Below are 11,353 nucleotides of genomic sequence, written 5' to 3' on the forward strand. Positions count from 1 at the left end.
GCAAAGTGGACTCTTCTCTTCTTCTCTCCTTTTCTTCTCTTGCTTGCTTGTGAGTGCTTGAAGGAGGAAGTGTGAGGGAGTGAGCTTGTGAGAGTGAGGGATCTTGTGAGTGCTTGAGGGAGGAAGTGTGAGGGAGTGAGCTTGTGAGAGTGAGGGATCTTGGAGGAGAAGCTCTCCACCATCCTCTCCCTTATCCTCCTCTTCTCTTCTCTGCTCTTGTCTCGTATGTGTCTATGAATGATGAGTCTTGGAGGAAGAGGCTTGAGGATGCTTGAGCTTGCATCATGAATCGTGGAGCTATCGGAGTGCTTGAGAGAGGGAGTAACTCAATTGGGCATCAAGGTAAGATCATTAAACTCATAGAGAAGGATAGCGCGCTGGCAATGTGACAAGTAGCCGTTAGTGCTTGCTTGAAACACTTGAACAATAATCGGTCCAAGCGCCTCTACATTTTAGTTCGGTTGCCGGGACCAACGGATTCAAGCTTGAGTGCCTGCGTGCTTCAAATCAAGCATTGAAGTAAGGGTTTCATCCTTGAACCGGAGGTTGAGGTAGATAGGAGAATTAGGCATGTTAATCGTTAAAAATAAGTAAGTATTTTTGGGTTTGGATATGTAGATGAGTAGGCTAAAGAAGCATGAATGCTATCTCCTGATTTTTGTTTGCATTGGGTAGGATATGATTAAAACAGTGTGAGCACACAATAGGATTTTTGTTGTTGTATAACAGGCTAAAACAAGGAAAAGAAGGGGAAAAAACCAAAACCTTGGGTTAAATACTGGTAAGAGGACCAAGACTAAGGTGAATACAGACCTGGGTAGGGCAATAAGAGGCCAGGGGTGGCAAGGGAGACTTCATTTTGCATTTGAGATATTAAGGAGAGATAGAGAGAGAGACCTATTGACTAGAGCAGATTTTCCTTGGATCCAGGTAAGCAAAACCCTTCCTTTCTTGGCATAGATGTGATCTATAGAGCCTTGTAGAAAGTGGTGGACCAAGCTTGAAGAAATCAACCAAAATCGTTGTGTGTGCCTCATCTCCCCGTAGTTGGAGGACCACTATGTCTTGGTTCGACTCCCAGAATCAAGCAGTCGGACTGTCTAACTGCAAGAGTTGGACAGTCTGCGATCAGACCAACTGTTCAATTGGACACCCACCTATCCAATCGTGGACTACCCATCAGTCGGACCCATCAGTCAGTCCATGTGTTCGATTGGGACTAACCAAGACCCTGCATCCAATCAGACACCCACTTCGATCAAACAACCTTCCTAGTCGGACTCTTATTCTAGTCAGACTCATCGGAGTTAGACCATCCCAATTAGACCGTCCAAGTCTGAGAGTTGGTCCACTCAAAATCGGACAGTCTGATTCTAGGAATCGGACCAACAAGCTAGAATAAGAAAATACCAACCAAGACAAGCTCCACAACTCAGAGCCATCTAGGATCGAAACTAAAACATCCCTTGAAACCCACCCTAGCTTGCCAAATCCAGTAAATAGAGGAAACTGTGACTATACGGCCTAGAGGTAAACTCTAGGAGCCCGATCACATAGTTGAGTAGACGTGTAGCCCAAAGGTTGGCCTCTTGACTATAACCTAGTCTTGATAGAGCATAGAGGGAGCAGCATAGAGCCCAGAAAATCCTTAGGAGTGACTAGAGACCATGCTTGGAGACATATTAGGTCATAAACAAGAAAAGGGGATAGCTAGAATTGCATAATAATTTTGCAAGTGCACCCGACATAGTGATTTCTTCCACATAATTGCACTAGAAAGGGATAGAAAGCGTGATTTTGCACTGTCCACGACAAGGTCCCAACACCGAGTGAATAGAAGTCAAGGAATGTTTTCGATAACAAGGAATATAGGTAGACTTAATAACTTGAAGGAACCCACCAGTAGGAGGAGACCCCAATGGACCATGTCTTGGCACGGCTGGGAATTCACCCAAGTCTAGCTGGTCCACGTTTGCTCCTGACATCATTCACCATTTCCTCTCTTTCTCTAGGCTTGCTAGTACCTCCTCCATTGGCCCACTGTGACTTGGACTGTGACTGGGAATTCACCCAAGTCTGTGATCCCTAGAATGGAGATCAACTTGATGGGCATACCCAGGCCACCAGGACCCTATGTGACCCATCCATTGAGTGATGATCCAGTCCTTTATGTGGAGGAACCTAATGAAGATGAAGCGTACGTAAACCCTACATCTCATATGAAAAAGAGGGCAATCTAGTCCTGATGGACTATCAACTAGTATCAGTGATGGCATTAGGTAGGGGTAGGGGGAGAGGATTCGTAGGGCCAATCTCATGTTGGACTTGCAGTCACTCAGGCCACATCTGATCATGCTGTCCAAAGAGAGAACAAGTGAATAAGGAAAAAGCCGAGACCTTTGATGGGTCAAGTGCAACATCACTCACCTCTTTGCTAGTTGCCCTAGAGGAACGCCATCCCCTAGCCTGAAAAATGTGCCCTCAATACCCTTGATTGGGGTTGTTTGGATTCGAAACATTCAATAGCAAAGACACACCCATCCCAGTGCATGTCATGACTAGAGCACAGATGAAGCAGGCAGGCATATCACTGCGAGGGCCCAACAATTTAGAGGTAGCCTCAATAGGAAAGAAGAGCTGATGGAAAAGGAAGAAAAATACTAACGCAAAGGTATTTCTTAAGACTGAGGATGCGACAACACTTGTGACTAGCAAGAAGGTCACAGATGTAGAGGCAGAGACAATCACTCCAAGGACGACAGAGAAAGGAAGTGCAAAGGTAGGGGAGTATCCCCACCCTAGATTCCAATTCGAAGAAATAGCCAAAGTAAAAGAATGGGTAAAGGAAGCCCACGAGCACCTCAAGGACGTCTCGATCCTATCTTAAAGGATGAAGATCTCTCTAGTGAAAGCATGCCAGTCTCACTTGCATGACCAAGGTCGAGAGACGCACCCATGCCATAGGCAGTGCCACCTAGGCCAAGTCTAGATGCCATGAGTCAGTTAGTCAGTCAAGACCAATGGCCAAGGAGCACACACCTAGGAGAGAGGCAGAACCTCCTTGCGACATTAATGACCACCCCAGTGACCCTGAGTTTAGGAGACCTACTCAGACAACACCCTACGCTTATGGCACGAGTTGAAACACTGGGTACAAGGACCAATGGAGCATGCTACTACTGATTTGCATGATCATGATGCAGTCATGCAGATACCCAACATTGCACTACACTCAGTGCTGAAGTCACTACACGCTAATGCCTTTTGGGAATGCACTAAGACACACATAGTTTTGCCTATCCTAGCCCCGAGGAGACATAAAACGAAAGGAATCATAGATAGTGGGGCAGGAGTGTGTTGAGTCATAATGTGTTCCAAGCTTCGGAAACCCGCCTATCAAAATCGCTAGGTTCAACATCACTTTAGCTAACAAAACAAAAGTAAGGGCCATTATGAGTGTTAAAGAATCCACCAGTAAAGATCGCACGTGTCCAATTCTCTGTGAACTTCATTGTCATGAAGGGAGTGGACTACAACATTCTGCTAGGACAACCTTGGATGAGGAATGCTCGAGTCATTGAAGACTGAGGCAATGGTCTAATGTTCTTAGGGAACCAAATGGAAGCAGTAAAGTTCGAGATGGACACTCGGAAGAGATAGCATCTAGGTCGACTCCCATTCTCAAACGAGGAGGAGACGTACAAACAAACTGAAAAAACTACAAGTGTGTCAAAGAGGGAGCCCATAGAGCCACTCTATATGATGACCATGAGCTCAAGCATCTGACCTAAACCTATCTCTTCCCATGTTCCTAGCAATAGGCTAGAATTGCATGAGATCCTTGAGTATCGGGCATGTGAATTGATTGGAAATTCTATTGTTAATCTCAAGCCTCTCAAAGACCTCCTAGACGATCCTAAGCAGAAATGGACTAAGGTGCATGACTTGAACCTAATGTACAATTAGGCCTTAGTCACCGACAAAGGATAGGATAGAGAGGAGAGTCTAGGGGATGACAAGCGGACAGGAGGAGAAAATTTTGATGATGAGTATGAGGACTTCCCCTCGAATAGTGAGGAAACCGGGGAGGAAGTAGACATCGTAGAATATAACATTGAAGGACGGGTGATAGAATAGATCAAAGTAGACTCCAAGCCCCAAGAAGGGAGTACTTACAGGATCAAGAGAGGAGTCACACAGATGGAATGCGACCGCTCGTGGCTGGAGCATGTGGAAACAATAGTTTACGGACAAGCAAGGATAGCCCAACCAACCAATGGCAACACCCTTGCTTACGACAAACGCACCCATCGAGATCTGACTAATAGGGGAAACTCCTTTGTCTAGCGAGGATTGTGAGTTTAATTCTGAATCAGAGGTTAGTACAGAGATCGACTCGGAGATACCCCAACCTCCTAGGACCAAATGCACCAAGGGGTACTTGCCAGTCCACCTAAGGCAAAGGCAATTGAAGGAAAAAAGGAGAAAATAGACGAAGAAGGTGGAGGCAGAGTAGGAGAAGAAACCATAAGACCTAGCGAGATGCTTTATGAAGTTTAAGAAGGACGATAGAGTAGTGGTCCTATTGGGAGCAAAAAGACAAGGATAGACAAGTGAGGCGATCGAGGGACTTGCCAAGGTCAAGGAGGTCAACTTGGTAGGGGAAGGCGAAAATCCTTGATCAATATTTATAGCCGATGCCCTGACTAAGGAGGAAGTGGCCAGTCTCATGGCGGTCTTGCAAGAGTATGTGGATGTGTTTGCTTGGTCCTTAGATGAGCTCAAAGGCGTGGATCCTAGAGTGGTGATGCATAACATACCAATGGCCCTTGATGTGGTGCCCGCTAAAACAATGACCATACCCCATGAATCCAAAACATACCTAGGCTGTGAGGGAGGAAATCAATAAGCTAATGAGGGCAAGATTCATCTATGAAATAGAGCACACGGACTAGGTGTCACCAATTGTGATAGTCATGATGAAGAATGGGAAGATATGAGTGTGCATGAATTATAAGAAGGTTAACGCTATGACAAAAAGGGATAATTATCCATTGAAGAGCCCAAGGACAACACCTAGTCTACCAAGAGAGCAGGCCTCATGGTGGCATCTACAATGCCCGTGCCCTCAAAAATCTGCAAGAAACACCCTTCCTCTCAACAAGAAATCATGCTCACACACAAGAATCCAGCACACAAGAAATATAACCATAATCTTCATCCTCACAGCAGTCAATTTAATGACAGACCAGACGATGCAAGAATTAGGTTTGAAGAATTTAGAAACTGCTCATATAGTTTTACGTATGGCTGATCAAAGAAAAGTGACTCCTTTGGGGTTACTTCGCAACGTGAAATCTGTAATTGCTGGACTAGAATTTCATGTAAATTACTTAGTAGTTCTCTCATTGTCGAATATCTCTTCATATTCTGTGTTGCTGGGTCGACCTTGGTTGTACCAAGCAAGGTGCACTTAGGATTGGTATAAAGGTTCAATTGTGATTGGTCCTCGAAGTGATAGGGTCAAGATTCAAGTTACCACAAAAGGGTTTTTGAGGGAGTCAGGAGATGAAATAGTTAGTGAGATGGATGAAAAGTCTAATAGTGAATTCTATGATTCAGAAGTAGAGAGGACCGATAACGAAGGGCCTTATGCTTGGTTATTTAAAACACAACGACCAGCAAAAGCAAAAAAATTAGAGGTTAATATTGTGCATCAGCCTAGCAAAGCAGAACAAGTGGGTATTGGTGAATATGCTGTTAATTTTTCATCAGACAATGATTTTGATAGTGATATTACTCGCTGGTTGTCTACCTCGGAAGATACAACCCTAGACTGTTTAATGGTTTCAGTAAAGGAGGATAAATATCCTGTGGATGTAATCCATGAATTCAATGATTTGAATGATTCATTTTTCGATGCATGTCCTGGATTTGGTAAAAATGAGGAAGAAGGTGACCTTGGAGATGCATTTTTTGCATATAACAGATCGGAAATCTTTTCCCCTCATGACTTAGAAGAGGAGGGGGAGAATGAGGCAGGAACATCAGACTTAGATGAAGTTTCAGTAAGCTCCTCTATGGAGGAAGTCAATACTATTGAGAATGATCATGACGAACCTGAGGAGAGTTTAGTTACAACATTTCCTTATGAGTTAGATATTCTGCCTTTTGGGTTCGAACAACTTCCAGTTGTTGCTAAAAGATCTTACTATCGTCAGCTAGAAAAGAAAGAAAGAGAAAGAAGAAAAAGGAATGGTTGCAAACCTTTACAACAGCCGATATTACATGATGATAGAGATGACCCATCTCCAGCTTTAAATAGATTTACGTAGACTTTTAATGAATGCCATGGTAATTATGATAGGATAATCAATGATTTAAATGAGACTTTGGAAATAGAACGTGAGGCAGCAGTGACAGCTGTGAATGAAGCAATGAAGAAAATTGCGGAGTTACAAAAATAAAAGTCAGAATTCCAATTTAGGGAGAGGCGGTATCTAGAAGAAATTTCACTTCTAGAGATGTATTTAGAAGAGCAAGAATCTAAATTAAAAAATGATGTACAACAAATGGAACGAATATCGCCTATTCCTAGGAAATGCTCAGTGGAATGTGGGCAAACAAATGAATTTTATACAAGAAGTAAACCTCTGGCTATTTCTGGAATTGGATTGCAAGAGAAAAACTCGACTACTGCTCCTTGGCTATATTATTCCCTTAAGCGCTCTATGAGCAGTAGACAAAAGCCGTATCATTATTTAAAAAGAAGGAAAAAATTAAAAATAAAAAAGGCGTACCAAATAATCCTTTTTTTTTTTGATTTGTTGTTAACTTCATATTTTAGGTTTTTGCGCACCTTAGCTTAGTTAGTCTTCACCTGGTTAGGTAGTTAGTTGCACACACGGTTGGGATACTCCAGTGCTAGGAACTTATTACACGGGAGTTTGACTAGGTGGCCAGTTTCTAAAGGAGTTTCATTCTTTATTGAGCTAACCTATTAATGGTTTAGTGGTTAGTGGTTGCGTTCTGTGCAGGTTTAATGATTTTTGCAAATTTGTGAACCACTACGTGTTTATTCTCGCATTATTTTGGAGCTGCCACGTCAACATTCATAACAGGTTGTTTCATATCTAATCTATCTATTTATATTCGTTTGAAATAAAGGACAGTAACAATCTCTATAACTTGATTGAAATAATTTAGAGATTTCACAACCTAAGTAATTACAAAAGGAACACAAAACATTTAAAACATAAATACACTGAAAGATACATAAACAATTTAGTCTATATGAGAGTCCACTCACATGGGATGGGACTTAGTACCAGGGAGTGCTTAAAAGGGGGTGATGTGTGTGCATGACATAGTGAATTCCATTGTATGGATGTCTAATTGGGAATCCAATAGAGTTTTCCCTGGACTTTTTGTCGCTTTTTAGCGATGTGGGGTAGCTGAATAACAAGGTTCTCTCCACGAAATTTTGACTAGGAGTAGAGTGGAAGATAAATGCTGAGCTGGTGAGTATCTTTGCTTGTCATTTGCCTAGGCAAGGTGACTGATATTATGTGCTAGATTAGATTCCTCGCGTGACATTGTTGAGCTAAAATGTTTGAAAGTTCAATTTGGTGATGTATTCCTAGCCTTCTAGTCATTCCTATAAGTCACGAGATTCAAAACTAAAGTAATAATAATAAATTAAGTTCGGGAGAGTCGATCTATTTATTCTTCTAAAAAGACAAAGAATAAAAAGAAAAAGAAAGAAAAGAAAAAAAAAAACGCCCTGAGACTGCAGGGTTGAAAAAAGAAAAACCAAAAGAAGATAACCATCGCCTCTGAGGTCCTGGTAGGCTGTAGGGATTTCCTTGACGGGTGCCCTACGTCCGATGCCTTGCATCTCTTTAGGGTGGGACCTTTTGGGAAGGAGAATAAATATATATACTCTTTTGACTTTTTTTTAAAAAAAATCCAAAAACAAAACAAAGAAAAGTTATTCTAAAAAAAATCAGGAAAGTTTGGAGTTAGGGACCATTTACTGGTTGTTCTAGTAGAACATGGAGGGTTAGCAGTTAAACCATAGGAGTCCTATTTGGTATTGTAGTATTGGATTGCCTTGTTTGGGTTCTTTGATAGGCATGGACCTTATCAGTGACGCTATTTCAGAAGCAATATTTCTAGTAGGATAGTAGTGTGGCAATTTATTGCCTAGACGGATTATTGTTGTTTAGCGGCTCTAGATAGCTTCCTTGTTGGTATATTCTATGCAATGGATGACGCTCTGTTATGCACTTTAGTGGGCAGAGTGAGTAAGGGGAATGTTAGGTTGCACTAGTTTTTACATAATTTCCTTGACATGTTTGTATTGTTTACGTTTTACTATGACACCAATCAGTATTTTTCTACCTTTGCAGTGTCTACTAGTTGTCCATGTGTGGTTTTGCAGATTTTGTAGCTGTGCTCGTGAGGACGCTTCGCAATTAAGTGTGGGAGAGTATAATTTTTTCTTGAAGTTGCGTAGTAGTGTTCGTGATGCTGAATGTTCGTGATGAAGATGTGCTCGTGAGGACACTTCGCAATTAAGTGGGGGAGAAATGACAACACCTAGAAACAATGCCTAGCATTGCAAAACTTTTTAGCAATATTCTATACAATTGACACATTGTTACCAAATTTTCACATTAATTTAATGCAGATGCGATTGTAATTTCGTCTTTGGAGGACCTGTCTCTGTAGTCCTACAAGTGGAAAATCCTAGTTCAAAGGATTTTTGTGTTAGAGGGTGGACTTAGGAAAATACCAAATAGAATTCGATAGTTTTATCTAATCAGAAGGGATTATTTTTTATTAGTGGAACCATGAGTATTTGAGTTAATATGAGAAAGGAGGGGAAACATTTTGATAATGGCAACCTCATAGGCAAAAATGCAAGAGAGGTTAGTCGTATAATGAAGGTGGAAAAGTAGCTAACATTTTAGCTTAACAAAAAAAATTTATGTAAGAGAGGATGCTAGTTGAAAGAGAAGGGGGGGTGTTCTTCTATGTGTTATGGTTCTAAAGGTTAGGAAATGAGTTTTTAAAAAAACCATAACTAAAAGAAAAAATGTTGCATGTGGATTTAAAGAGGTTATGACTAAGGAGAAGGGCGCCCTCATCCTAGGGGGCACATCATAGTGGGAGATGAAGAGAGGGAGAAGGGGAAAAGACTAAGTGGAAGAGGAAGAGGAAAGGGAGAGGAAGTCCAAAAGCCAATTGAAGAAGAGGAAGGGGAGGAGTTAGTGGAAGTTGAAGAGTCATGAGAAAGAGAGGAGGGGGTACCATCCTATAAAAAGGGAGAGAGAGCAAACTAAAGGGAGAGAAGGGCGCCATCATCAAGAAGAGGATACTATCATCCTGAAGGAAGTGCCATCAATTCAAGCCATCCAAGCAAGAGGATTTGAAGAAACAATTGAAGTTGGAGAGAGCAAGAAGAGAGAATTGAAGCCCATGCCTATTCCATAGCCATTACAATGTCTTCTCCTTCTACCTCCATTTTGGAGCCTTTCTCTTCTCTTCTCTCTTAGTCATCAACATAAAACCATGGAAGCTAAGCTCTTATGTTTGGACTTAATCAAGATTAAGTCTTAAAAGAGTTACAAGTGGCTTTTCCATGGCAACAATGCAATTGACCAATTGATCTCTTGGGAGAGGGAAAATGATGAGCTCACCATTGGGAACGATTGGATAGACTCCCCTTTGCTGGACTACAAAGGACACGGCTCCCAAAGATGCAATTACGTTCTCATACTTCACGTAAGTGCCTTAACTTGTTTAACATTAAAAAAATAATTTTACATAAATATTTCTTTAGTTTGGAATTTTTATAAAATGCCTTTGAATCTCAATTTCAACTCTAGATAGTTTTTAGAATTTATGTAGGTCTTATTTTTATTTCAAAAATAGAAAAACTGTTAAAGATGCTTTAAAATGACTTAAAAATGACACAAATAATTTTTTATAAAATGGCTGATTGAAAATTTATAAGTTATGATATTTTTTCTATAAAGGTTATGACTCAGAATATTTACTGAATTTTTATCAGAATTTTTAAAGATGTTGTATATATATATTTGAAAATTCAAAAATAGTTATTTTTAAAGTAAAATAGTAGTTTACATTTAAATAAAAAATGTTCTCTATCAATAAAAATATAGATCTTTACATGAAAAGCTGAAAAGATAATTCCTGATTGCTGATGAGTTTTTGTAAGCTTTAAGATGAAAAGAAACATCAGTTTAATTATATTTTACTGAAAGAACATTTACATGAACATAGTGTTTTTATTTTAAGTAAATAAAACGATACGTGGTGTACTACTCAATAACACAGGGATGGGTGAAAAATGAGAGATGCAATAGTATTTTATGATTTTTTTGATGATAAGAAAATTATAACCTTAAATTTAATTTACAAATATCAGAAACGTAATAAAATAATTATTTGATGGCATGAGGGAAAGCCTCAGCATCCATATTTAAGATCTACATTTTGTTTATATTAAAAAGAAGTCATCTGATGATTGTGATAAAGAGTGGAGGGCCACTAGGACTAACTGATAAATTAAACGGAAATATGGGGATTTAAAATGAATTATGTATGTATTTATCGCTAGAGTAGAGAGAGAGAGTACCTGTTTTTATCTTGATTGATATTTAGTGAAGAGAAAGAAGGAAAGGACGTCATACTCGCAAAATGAATTAAGTATTTAAATACTAAAAAGTAAACGACGAAATTGCAGTACGGAGTGGAGAAACGTTTATGAAGGGATTAAAGTTTATGGGTTTTTAAAACGTTAGATGCTTTGATTTGAATGTTTGCTGTTATTTAATAAGTAAAATGAATTAATTCTAATCAGTTGGAGAAGAGAAATATAAAAGGAAATTTAAATGGGGGTATTCAAATAGATCCAAGGGATCTACACCATGAAACAAACTTCTTAAAGTCAAACATCAAAGCTTCCTGGATAAACCGCCACTAGTATGGCAGGAAAAATTTATAAGGAGCCGCTCCTGAAAGATGGAGGGAAACTGTAGTTATCCTAGGTTAGCGTTTTAGTGCCCAATATAAAGACCTAGCTGAAAAAGGTTGAAAAGAAACGAAGTGTGAGATTAAGTATGTTTACTGGAGTTTAGATATCTATAGTTGGACTACTACAAACGAGTGTCGTAACTATTGAGGAAGGCTAGTACAAATCATAGAAATTAGTTATCAATATCACTTATTCAGTGCAACAACTCCTAGGAGTTGGCTTGACATCCGGGTTAAAAGTGGCTTGGTTTTTGGCCAGTCATACTTAATCTCACACTTCGTTTCTTTT

The sequence above is a fragment of the Lygodium microphyllum genome, chromosome 14 (assembly GCF_053477565.2).
Source record: "Lygodium microphyllum isolate KBCC chromosome 14, Lygodium_microphyllum_v1.1.10, whole genome shotgun sequence".
Classification (NCBI taxonomy): domain Eukaryota; kingdom Viridiplantae; phylum Streptophyta; class Polypodiopsida; order Schizaeales; family Lygodiaceae; genus Lygodium; species Lygodium microphyllum.